Genomic DNA, 12,227 nt, shown 5'->3' with positions numbered 1-12,227 from the left:
GAGTACTAGGTGCTGAGAATATGAAAATGAGTGCCAGGTGGTCCTGGCCTCAGGTAGTGCCTAACTGTGAGGGAATCAGGCACGTACGCAGATAAGTATAAAACAGCCTGCTGAGCACACTGATAGATATTACTGGGCACCAAGAGAGTACAGAGGAGGAATACCTAACTCAACCGTAGATTGGTGAATTAGAGAGGACTTCCTGGAGGAGGCAACTGCCAGAGTCATAAGATAAGTAGGAGTAAGCCAGATTGGAGGGTGGGATGGTGGAGAGTGTGATGGAGACAAGCAGCAGCCAGGCGGAGGAGGAGAGGTGCGTTTATAAGAAGTTCATTATTGCTGGAGTGGAAGTGGAAAGCCAGCGACACTGAATGCTGACGCTTGAGAGCAGACGGAGGGCTAAACCAGAGATTCCTAGCTTGGCTGCTCATTGGAATCACCTGGGGACCTTTAACAAGCTATTGATGCCTGAGTCCCGATTTAAATGGCCTGTGGTGGGGCCTGGGTGTGGGGAGTTTTAAGAACTCCTCAGGTGATTCTGATATGAAGCCAAGGTGGAGAAAAAGTCATGAAACTGAGTTAAGGCTTGTTTCTGAGGGAACCTTGGCAGGAGTTGGGGGTTGATGGGATGCGTGGTCAGGTGGAAGGTCGGTTTGACTTCCAAGTTTGTATCTTGGTGACAGGGCGGAATCATGGTGCCACCAGCTACAGTAAAGAATCGGAGTTGGGGGAAGATGAGTTTAGTTTTGACTGCACAGTACCTGTGGGACATCCAGATAGAATTGTCCAGCTGGTAGTGAGATATAATTAAGATATACAGCATCGGATATACATCAGCTGGTGGCATGAATGCCTATTGATAGTTTTTGAGCCACTGAAAGTAAATGAGATGATTCAGGGAGAAAATAAGACCTTTGAGGGTATCAGCAGTTAAGGGTTGGGTAGTGAAAGGAACCCATGAAGACAAAACAAAGGTTCTGGGAAAATAAAGAGATTGTTGTGCTAATATTGCTACCATTTTTATAAAATAATGAAGTTCTAGCTATATAACCGTTGCCCATACCAGTAAAAAGAAAAGAGGAAAAGTGCTCTTTATTTTTTTTAAGATTTATTTTTTGTTTATTTATTTAATTTATTTTTGGCTGTGTCAGGCCTTAGCTGCGGCATGCAGAATATTCGTTGAGGCATGCGGGACCTTTCGTTGTGGCGTGCAGGCTTCTCTCTAGTTGTGGGGTGCAGGTTTTTTTTCTCTCTAGTTGTGGTGTGCAGGCTCCAGGACGCGTGGGCTCCAGAGCACAATGGCTCTGTAGTTTGCGGTACACAGGCTCTCTAGTTGAGGTGCATGAGCTCAGTAGTTGCGGCGCGTGGGCTTAGGTGCCCCATGGCATGTGAGATCTTAGTTCCCTGATCAGGGGCTGAACCCTCATCCCCTGCATTGTAAGGCGGATTCTTTACCACTGGACCACCAGGGAAGTCCCAGTGCTCTTTATTGAGTACTTATTAGTCTAGGCACCTTTCTAAGGCCTCAAATGTATTACCTCATTACTATTTTCTTTTTACAGGCATGGAAATGAAAACACAGAGAAGTTAAGTAACTTGTTCAAGGTTACACAGATTGTCAGTGGTAGAGCTGGGTTCAAACCCAAGTGGTCCGACTCCAGAGTCCTTGCTCTTAACCTCTACACTAGGGTGCTAATATTGCCACCATTTTCATAATAAGGAAGTTCCTGCAGTACAACCACCACTTGAGCCAATGAAAAGGCAAGAAGAAAAATCAGAAGAGATGAGGAGGCAAGGACTGAAATTAACAAACAAGGATAAGAATCTCTAAGAATAACATCTAGAAGGATAAAGCTGAACATAATCACTTTTTTGGTAACAGCTCTATTGAGATATAATTTACATTCCATACAGTTCCCCCAACTATACCAATTCAGTGGTATATTCACAGAGTTATGCAACCATTACCACAATCAATTATAGGACATTTTCATCACCTCAAAAGGAAACCCAGAACCCATTAGTTATCACCCTCGCATCTTCCTGTGTACCCTGCCTGCCCTGCAGCCACAGCTAATCTGTGTTCTGGCTCCATATATTTGCCTACTCTGGACACATATAAATGGAACCATAAAGTGTGTGGGGTTTTTGTGATTGGCTTATTTCACTTAGCATAATCTTTTCAAGGTACATAATGCTGTAGCACATAGCGGTACTGCATTGCTTTTTGTGGCCAAATAATATTCCATTGTTTAGATATACCACATTTTATTTATCCATGTTAATTGATGGGCATTTGGGTTTTTACTTTTTGGCTATTATGAATAGTGCTGCTGTGTACATTTGCGTACAAGTGTTTGCATGGACATACGTCATCATCTTTCTTGGGTATATACCTAGGAGTGAAATTGCTGGGTCAAATGGTTTGACTTTTGGGGGAACTGCCAGACTGTTTTCCAAAGTGGCTGTACCATTTTATATTCCCACCAGCAGTGTACAAGGGTTTCTGTTTCTCCACATTTTCACTGACGCTTGTTATTATTTGGCGTTTTATTAAAGCCTTCCTTGTAGGTATGAAGTGACATCTCATGGTTTTGAATTGCACCTCCTCAATGACTAATGATGTTGAGCATCTTTTCATGTGCTCGTTGGCCATGAGTGTGTCTTCTTTGGAGAAATGTGTGTTCAGATGCTTTGCCCATTATTTATTTATTTATCTATCTATCTATTTATTTATTTTTGGCTGCATTGAGTCTTCGTTGCCGTGCACGGGCTTTCTCTAGTTGCGGCGAGTGGGGGCTACTCGTTGCAGTGTGCAGGCTTATTGTGGTGGCTTCTCTTGTTGCAGAGAATGCGCTCTCGGCGTGCGGGCTTTAGTAGTTGTGGCTCGTGGGCTCTAGAGCGCAGGCTCAGTAGTTGTGGTGCGTGGGCTTAGTTGCTCCACGGCATGTGGGATCTTCCCGGACCAGGGCTCGAGCCCGTGTCCCCTGCATTGGCAGGTGGATTCTTAACCACTGCACCACCAGGGAAGTCCCCTTTGCCCATTTTTAAATTGAGTAAATTATCTTCATAATCGCTTTTAAAACTTTATTTTAAACGAGAACAACAAATTATGAAAGATGTGCTTAAGAGAAATGTCTTAATGCTGTTGTCAAAGGCAGAATCACTTAGAGTGATAAAATCAAAGAATGATAAAATGAGTGGAATGGGGAGTGTAGTGGGAGGGCTGCTTTGGATTGTGACTCTATGAGCTCACCTCTAGGAGCCTCAGCCTCACCTGTATAATGAGGATAGTAATACCTGTATTACAGATGAGACTTAAGGGATTTATGAAACACCAGTTCAGTGTCTAACACATAGCTACTAGAAATTACAGTTAACATTTACCAAGCATTTGCTGTGTCCTAAGTGATGGACTAAACATTTTGGGTGTATGTCTGGGTTAGTAAGTGATGGAGTTAAAACCTGAGTCAGCATCTGACTCCAAAGCTGGTGCTCTTAGCCACTTCTCACTAACTTGGAGTTGCTGTTACTTCAGATCACAAAGTTAGAACAATCATCATTAAATTCCAAGATATAGGTGAGAAGAGAGTAAAGAGAATTAACTAATTCATTCTTTAAATGAATCCAGGCTGGTCAAGTTACATTTCAAGGTACTGGGAGGACCTGCTACTGGGATCCCTGTGTCCAGTGGTCATCTGTTAACCACCACGAAATCAGAGTCAGGCAGTGCTATAGAATTAGTGTGTCCTAGACTCAGCAGTTTGGGCATAGTATTATGTAGTCATAAACAAGTTGGAAAATATGGGTTGTATAATCATACCATTGGGTAAAGTAGAGGTGTAGCAGTCTGCTTAGTAATACCAAGAAAAAAACATATGTGCATATGAAACCCTTGTTGCCCCAGGTCAGTACTGTGGTAATGGGCGTACTGATACAGAGCACTGAAGGGTACAGTCTATTTGAAATTAGCTGTTAGATACAAGTTGTTAATTGCATATGCGACCAAGTAGAAGGGTATGTAAAGGGACCAATTATGTTACATAGACACAAAAAAGAGTTAAAGGCGAATAAGGGCCCTGTTGGTTTTCAGTGCTTTGGGCTCTTTGGCATTCCAAGTATTTATACTAAAACTTTTTTTCCTCTAGAATTCAGTTCAACAAGCATAAGACCAGGTTAGGTTTGTACACGCTGTTGTCAGAGTTTCACCTCAAATAGGATTGCAGTGTAAGCGTCATTTAAAGTGGCCTGGCATTTCAAAGTGTAAGACTTGAATCAAGAGACCTAGATTTAGGTATTTAGTAGCTCTGAATTCTACAGTAAGTTACTTAACCACCAAAGCCTCAGATTCTCCATGTATTTATACAGTAGGAGTCAAAGTTATATTTGTTAGAGAATTGATCAGAGGTTGTAAATTGTGACACACATGTTGTTTATTAGTATTGTTAAAACGAAGTTCTGTGCGGGGTAAACATGAAGAAACTACTGTTTCATGACATCTCTTCGTAATATTCTATATTCTGAATAGCACATTAATAGTTGAGTCAGTGAATCAGGGTCAAGTCTGGCAGACTAGAAGGTGATGCAAAAATCAGCTTGAACTAATTGCTTTCTGAGGCCAAAATCTGCACTTTTGTCTTCTGTTGGGGGGGGGGGTCTTTGCTGTCTTTAGGCTTATAACATTTTACCGTAGATTCAAAAATAAAAATAAAAAATTGTGTTTTTTTGATAAATGCAAATCCACTTGCATTTATCAACAGAGCTGCTTTTGTAAGTTCTAGAATGTGTCTTTTCTGATAGTCAAATATTTTGCTTTCTGATGGTCTGCGGCATTAGAATCACACAAACAGGCCAATTTTATAACACAAATAGCCCTTTTTGTTCTTAAACAAGCAACCTAACACCTGATGACATAGAACTTAACAGGCATCAAAAAAGACACAAAAACTTGTTCAAGAATTATTTAAATTTCCAAAAACGAAACCACAAATATGTATGGCTTCATGGTGCCACCTGGTACACAGTTTGCACTCAGTAAATATTTGCCAAGCGGATAAAAGGCTATTCTCTTACGAAACAAGATACCCAGTAATTGCCAGCGCCCTGATAAGACTTGAGTATTAAAGGCAGCCTTCAGAAAATGCATGCAGTTGAGTTGTCTGGATTTACTGTTAAAATCTCATCTTTTCACTGAGCTTAAACACAGTGAGACTGAAAACCATTATGTGATACTCTGGCTCTTAATTTTGGGCACACAGAGAATAGCATTGTTCAGAGGCGTTGGTCTCCTCAGAATGGGCAAGGACTATTCTGGGACTTTATGACATAATCTGAACAAGCCCTCTTTGTAGCAGTCATCACAAATTGCCTTTTGTCCTTCACTTTTTGGAATCTTCGCAGATCTTTCTCCTCCTTTCTAAGCTCTCTTGTTTGCTTGCTTGCACTGTAATTTAGAACGGTGGTTCCCAGCTGTAGTGGGACACAGTTTTCATAACCATTATTCATTATGTATGTTTTGTCTCTCAGTCTCCACATCCTAAACACAAATGTCGGGGGTCTTGTGGCCCAGCCTACTGCTAATTATTCCTCTGGGAACTTTGACCTGGTAGTAGCCATGATCTCTCATTTTTCCTACTTTCCCATTCTTCCTGTCTGCCAGAAAGAACTTCCCAGGAAGTTTTCATCATTCTCTCTGACTGCTTATAGTTAATATCAATGTACTATCTCAGAGTGTATCTTCATATCACATTCGGTAAATACTTGTTGAAAACCTATTATGTGTCAGGCACAGGGGACATAAAAGATTACAAAATGGACAAAAATTCCTGCCCTCTTGGAGCTGACATTTGAGTAGGGTAAGACAGAAAACAAACAAAACAAATAAGTGTGTAGTATCTTAGAAAAATAAAGCAGGTTAGGGAAAGGGAGTACTGGGTGGGGAGAGGTGGATCCAGAGAGATTTCAATTTTAAGCAGGTTACTCAGATAAAGGTTCTCTGAAATGGTGACATGTGAGCCAAGACTTGAAAGATGTGATGACTATCTGGAGGAAGCCATGTGGTTACCTGGAAGATCATTCTAGGCAGAGGGAACAGCACATGCAAAGAGCATGCCCGTAATGCTTGAGGAACAGCACAGAGGCCGGTGTGGCTGGAACGAGGGAGGAGCAAGAGGACGAGGAAATGAGGACAGAGAGGTATCTGTGGAGATGGGGGAGGCCGTTTAGGTTCTTGTGGGCTGATTGTAAGAAATTTGGCTTTTGCTCAGAGTGAGAAGGACCCACTGAAGGGTTTTGATCAAAGGAGTGACATGATCTGCTGTGTTTTAATAGGATAGCTCTGGCTTGCTAGATTAATCTGGAGGTTGGGGGGCAGGGGTCAGAGCAAAGAGACCTGTTAGGAGGTTCGTTCAGCAATCCAGGCAAAAGATGGCAGTGGCTTGGATCAGAATGACAGTGGTGGGTGAGGTAAGAAGTGGTCAGATTATGGACCACTATTATCTATTTTGAAGATAGAGCCACAGGTGGTTGAATGTGAGGTGTAAGAAGAAGGAAAGTGTCAATCCACCTGTTGTGTTAGCTTCAGGTGTACAGTAAAGTGAATCAGTTATACATATACATATATCCACTTTTTCTTAAAATTCTTTTCTCATATAGGCCATTACAGAGTATTGAGTAGAGTTCCCTGTGCTATACAGCAGGTTCTTATTGTTATCTATTTTATATATAGTAGTGTGTGTATGTCAATCCCAATCTCTCAATTTATCAGGGAGGTAATTCTATCAGTTTTTCATTTCACACTTTGAGGCTCTCCCATTAGTTGCAAATAAGAGTTATTATATTTCCATGAGGTTTTGTGATGTCATCTTATACAGATCCTTGGAAGCCTAGTTTGTCTGTTGCTAATGAATCCTCCCCCACTGCTCTTTTATATTTTGCAGTCGTATAGTTTTTTGCAGCCCTTTACTTTTTTTCTTTTAGGTCTTTATTTATTTATTTATTTGGCTGCGTTGGGTCTTAGTTGAGGCACATGGGATCTTTGTTGCAGCACGCGGGATCTTTTTTTTTTGTTGCAGCATGTGGGCTCTTCACTGCGGTGCATGGGCTTCTTCCTAGTCGTGGTGTGGGGGCCCCAGAGCACGTGGGCTCAGTACTTGCGCTTCACGGGCTTTCTAGTTGTGGAATGCAGGCTCCAGAGTGCACAGGCTCAGGAGTTGCAGCACGTGGGCTCTCTAGTTGTGGCACTCAGGCTCTAGAGCGCACAGGCTTAGTTCCCCTATGACATGTGGGATCTCAGTTCCCTGACCAGGGATTGAACCCGCATCCGCTGCATTGGAAGATGGACTCTTAAGCACTGAATCACCAGGGAAGTCCGCAGCCCTTTACTTCTAACATTTCTGTAACTTTACGTTTCTGGTGTCTTGTAAATAGCATCTAGCTGAATTCTTTTGTCCAATCTAGAGTCTCTCTTTTAACTGACAGATTTAGCCACTTATATTTATTAGAACTATTTTATACTTTTATTTATATCTATCTTATTTGACATTTTATATTTACCATGCATTTTCTTTGCTTCTTTTTAAAAAATTAACATTGAATTTATCCCACCAACTTATTTATTATTATTATTGTTATTTTTACTGTCAGTAATTTTTTTTCACATAATTACTGGTATTTTTGCTCACCATTCCTTTTTCTTACATTTTTCTACCACTCCTTACATCTCTGTTTTTCCTTTTCAAAGTACATTTTTTTTTAATGGTTCCTTTAGTCAAATCTGCTAGTGGTAAATGCTGTCAAACTTTGCCTGAAAATGCCTTTATTTCTCCCTCTTCCATGAACAATAGTGTAATTAGAATTCTAGTTTGACAGTTATTTTTTCTCAACACTCCCTATTGTTGGGTTGAGTTGTGTGCAGCCAGTCTGGATTGCTGTTCCTGTATAGTTATTCTGCTCTTTCTTTCTTACTATTTCAACGTATTTTTTCTTCCTTGGTGTTTTACAGTCTAGGTATGGGTTTATTTTTATTTTTTTCCCTAATCAGGAATCATTTTTCCTCCTGAATCTGTGGAGTTATATCTTTCATCAACTCTAGAAAATTCTCAGCCATTATAATCTCAGTTATTACCCCTTCCCTTTCTTTCTGTTCTCCCCTCCTAGACTCCCATTAGATGTATGTTGGGCCTTGTCATTCCATCCTCTGTATCTTTTAGCTTTCATTTTATGTTTTCCATCTTTTTGTCTTTCTGAGCTGCATTCTAAGTAATTTCTTCAGCTCTGTTTTCAGATTTACTAATTGTTTCCTCCAGTGTGTTTGGTCTGCTGCCTCATCTATTAATTTATTATTTCCTTGATAATATTTACCTTTTTATTTGTTTCTGTTTCAAATCTTCCTGTTGGGTTTTTTAGACTCTATTTAGGGTTTCAAATCCTTCATATATGTCTCAAGCTATTTTAAACATATATATTTTACATCTCCTTTTGCTCTAATCCTCAGTTTTTTATGAATGGTGGATTGTTCCTTGTTTTTTGTAATTTTTACTTTGAACTCATCTTTAGCGAGACTTAGTTTTTGTCTGTAAATCCTGTGGAACCAAGGTTGTGAGAGTGACCCTCCAGACCAGTTGTACATTTTCTTTGGCCAAGCACCCTGAAGTTATCACCAGCCAGGGACCAATTTTTGTGTTAATTCATCAGTTGCGGAATTCTTGAACTCCAAATTTATGTGAGATGCAGCCCCAGCATTTCTGTTCTTTACCCAGCAGGGACTAAATGCTTTCTTGGCATCTCACCATTCTGGCAGGAGGACTCTTTCCCTAGTCCACCCTGTAGTCTTCAGTCTCCTCTCATTAGCCAAGCCCAGGCAGAAGTCAACTAAGAAAAGAGCTTACAAAAGTAGCCTTAGAGGTTGGCCTCCTTGCAGTATGGAGCAGAGCAGGGGAAAGGTGAGAAATGGGTCTGGGGACAACACAGTAGTCTACTCAACAAATATTTCCTGACCTCGGTGGTCAAAACATTGCCAAGTGTGATATTATGGACTGTGTTAGACACAGTCCCTAACCCCCACTGGGAGAGAAGGACATAGTAACTATATACAGAAGAACTACAATACACATTACATTGTGGGAAGTATTTAAAATATAGATGCAAGCCAGTACCATGAAAACACGAAGGAGAGGCAGTCTGGGGACGGGGATGGAAAAGGTTTCCCCAGAGTAGGATCATGTGAGCTGCACCCTGAAGGGGTAGTGAGATGGCTTCTGTGCAGAGAAGGGCCATGGACAGAGGCAACAACAGGAGTGGAAACAGCCAGGCCGTGGACAGTTAGTACAGCACATCATGAGGACCGAGCCCAGGCCAGGGTGGGTAGAAGGTGGACCGCATGGTCAGAGGCAGGCTGCTGCTGCATTACGGAGACTCTGGAGCCCTGTGCTCCCCCCGAGCTAGGACTTCATTCTGCAAAAAACAGAAGTCATTGAACATTCTGTCAGGAAAAGAACATGATAAAAAATGTAGAGGCTGGCTTGAGCTGTTCAATATAAATATAATGTAAGTCACAAATACAAGCCCATATGTAATTTAAAATTTTCCAGCAGCTACATTTTAAAAAGTAAAAAGAAACAGATGGAATTAATTTTAATAATTATTTTTACTTAACCCAGCCTTATCTAAAATAATATCATTTCAAGGTGTAATCGGTATAATAATTTTTGTACTGATGCATTATTTTACATTCTAGGATGTTTCTACTGGGTCTTTGAAATCTGGTGTATATTTTACACTTGCAACTCTTCTCTGTTTGGACTGGCCGTGGTTCAGGTGCTCAGTAGTCACATGTCGCTAATGGCTGCTGTATTGGACAGTGCAGGTGTGGAGGATGGCAGAGGGGTGTATTCTATCCACAAACCCTAATTCCTCAGTTCGCAAAAGATTCACTCGCCTCTCAAAACAGAGGGTTCTATGGTCAAATAAGTGTTGGGAACTCTGGGTTCACTCAAATTAAATGTTTCTTTAGAGCAGGGTTGCTCAGAGCATAGTATGCGGATGTGCCTTGTGACCCTGGCAGAGAAATGCAAAGCCAGATTCGTTCGACCTTGCAGGTCAGGAATGCCAGGAACACATTATAGTATTTGCTGGATTGGGGGGACCAGAGGGCCTGGAGGCAGGCAGAGGCAGAAATGCAGAAGGAAACACCAGGAAGAAGAGAGTGACAGAGGCTGAGGGAGAGATTCGAGTGTTGGAAGCAGCAGCTCATCACAGGTGTCAGGGCTCTGGGCAGGTGCAGGAGGACGCCAGCTCCCAAGGGGGTCTCTGCATTTGGCGATGCTCAAGGTCATCATTCCCTTCACAAGAGCAGTGTCAGTGGAGTGGTGGGAGAGAAACCAGAGTATCTTAAGTTGGAGAAGTGACAGAGAGAGCTGTGGGCGGGGGGAATGAGTGTCAGACCCCTCTACTGTCAGACATTTGGCAGTGAGACTAGAGACAGGTGTTTGTGGAGGGAGCAGGGTTGCAGGAAGGGTGCTTGTTTGTTTTACATATTGTGGTAGGAGGGACACATAACCATGTTCATGGACTAGAGGGACCAGTGAAGACTGAAGATGGAAGTGTGAAGGGCAGGGAAGTGTCCTGCAGGAGGGGGCGGGTTAGGGATGCTGGCTTTAGAAGAAGTAGGATCCCCTCACCCCCTGACACGGGAAGGAAGTACAGGGATGAGTGAGCAGGAAGATGGGGCTGGAAGTAGAAGGGGCATCATGCCTTTATTTTTTTTCCCCTGATGTCAGAGGTGAGAGCATCTGAAAGTGGGGATAGGGGTCAGGTTGGAAACTTGGAGAATAAAAATTTAAGAACCATTGTAATGAAATGCAGAGGTGTCAGCTAGGGTTGGAGTACAAGGATTGTCCCACATTCATCCTGATGAAGCTAATGTCGTGTACGTCCCAGCCTTAGAAACGATAAACTACCTGAGACTTTTCCTATTATCCCAAGATACTGAATAGATAGGCCAATACTTGTGGGTTTTAACATCAATCATCGATTCCCAAAGTGTGATATCCCGGTGGTGCACAACACAATGGCCCACAAAATAGTGCCCAGGAGGACTCGAATTATTTTAATAGTTATATGTTTATGGTAGTTACTATTAGAAGAAACATAACCATCACATCAAACCCATGATTTCATAGACATTTAGCTCAAACATGAAAAAAAATATTACATAAATAATAGTAGAGATACTATGTGGATGTGGCCGAATGTGAAGGACCGAGATTTGTAAACCACTAGCAAAGAGCTAGGGCAGCCTTAGAGACTGCTGCGATTGCCCCACCAGCGTCAGCTGGATGGCCACGTGGTCAGCAACATTCCCCATCAGGCGTCGGCCTCGGCATCCAGCCGCCTGGCTGCACACAGCCGGGTCAGGCAGGGGCCTGTGTTAGCCTTGCTCATCCCTAGCTCTCGCTCATTCCTGCAGGTCTCCTTGGCAGAACAGGACGGAACACAGTCCCCAGAAAAGCTGGATAAGTCTGAACATGAGTGGCACTGCGATTTCATCTTGGTAGCACCAAACGTGACTTTTGCCTTATTCAATTTTTGTTTGACTGTGGGAGTAATTTTTTTTAAAGCTGTCGGCAGCATGTGCAGAAAATAGAACAGTTGTCTGTCTTCGTGAGGACTCTCTGAAAGCCCAGATCTATACAAAATACATAAAAAATCAAAAACAGTCACGAAGAGAAGCCCCCACTTAAAAGGCCAGTCTGATCCTGGCGTTTTCCGCCTCTGTGGCTCTGCGCCTTTGTCCCCGTGCAGGGCGTCTGCCTCGGTCCGAACACTGCGGGCTGCGGAGGCCCTGCAGGGCCGGCCCTGCTCCTGTGTCCTCCGCTCCCCAGACCTTCGTGTTGCCTCCCCATCTCTCCCGCTTTGGACGTGCACTGCTACCGCCTCCTGTTGTCCCTTGCTGGGCACCTACCTGCTTTTTCCTTTTGCCTGAGGAAGGGCTTTCTGAGGCGTCTCCCCTCCCACTGGGCCTTCAGCAGGCCCTCAGCTTCTTATTGAATGACTCTGGGTTAACGTCACTTCCCAGTGTGACAGTGAGCTCAGCTCCCATGTGGCTGTACATTGATCCGAAGTGACTATGGTACTTCTCACTCTGATGCCATGCGAGATGGCTGGGGGCTGCCCTCAAAGCCCCCGTGGCTGCAGTGTACCCCAAACCACCAGTTCTTTGTTCCAGT

General features: G+C 42.8%; 1 protein-coding gene across 2 annotated transcripts in view; it reads left to right on the top strand.

The window, feature by feature from the left end:
• ITSN2 (intersectin 2) overlaps positions 1-12,227 on the top strand; it is a 158,887-nt gene that overhangs the window by 123,948 nt on the left and 22,712 nt on the right. The gene's annotated exons all lie outside the window — the stretch shown is intronic.

Source organism: Grampus griseus (genome assembly GCF_964374135.1).
Source record: "Grampus griseus genome assembly, chromosome: 15".
Taxonomy (NCBI): Eukaryota; Metazoa; Chordata; class Mammalia; order Artiodactyla; family Delphinidae; genus Grampus; species Grampus griseus.
This window is presented reverse-complemented; position numbering and strand designations above follow the sequence as displayed.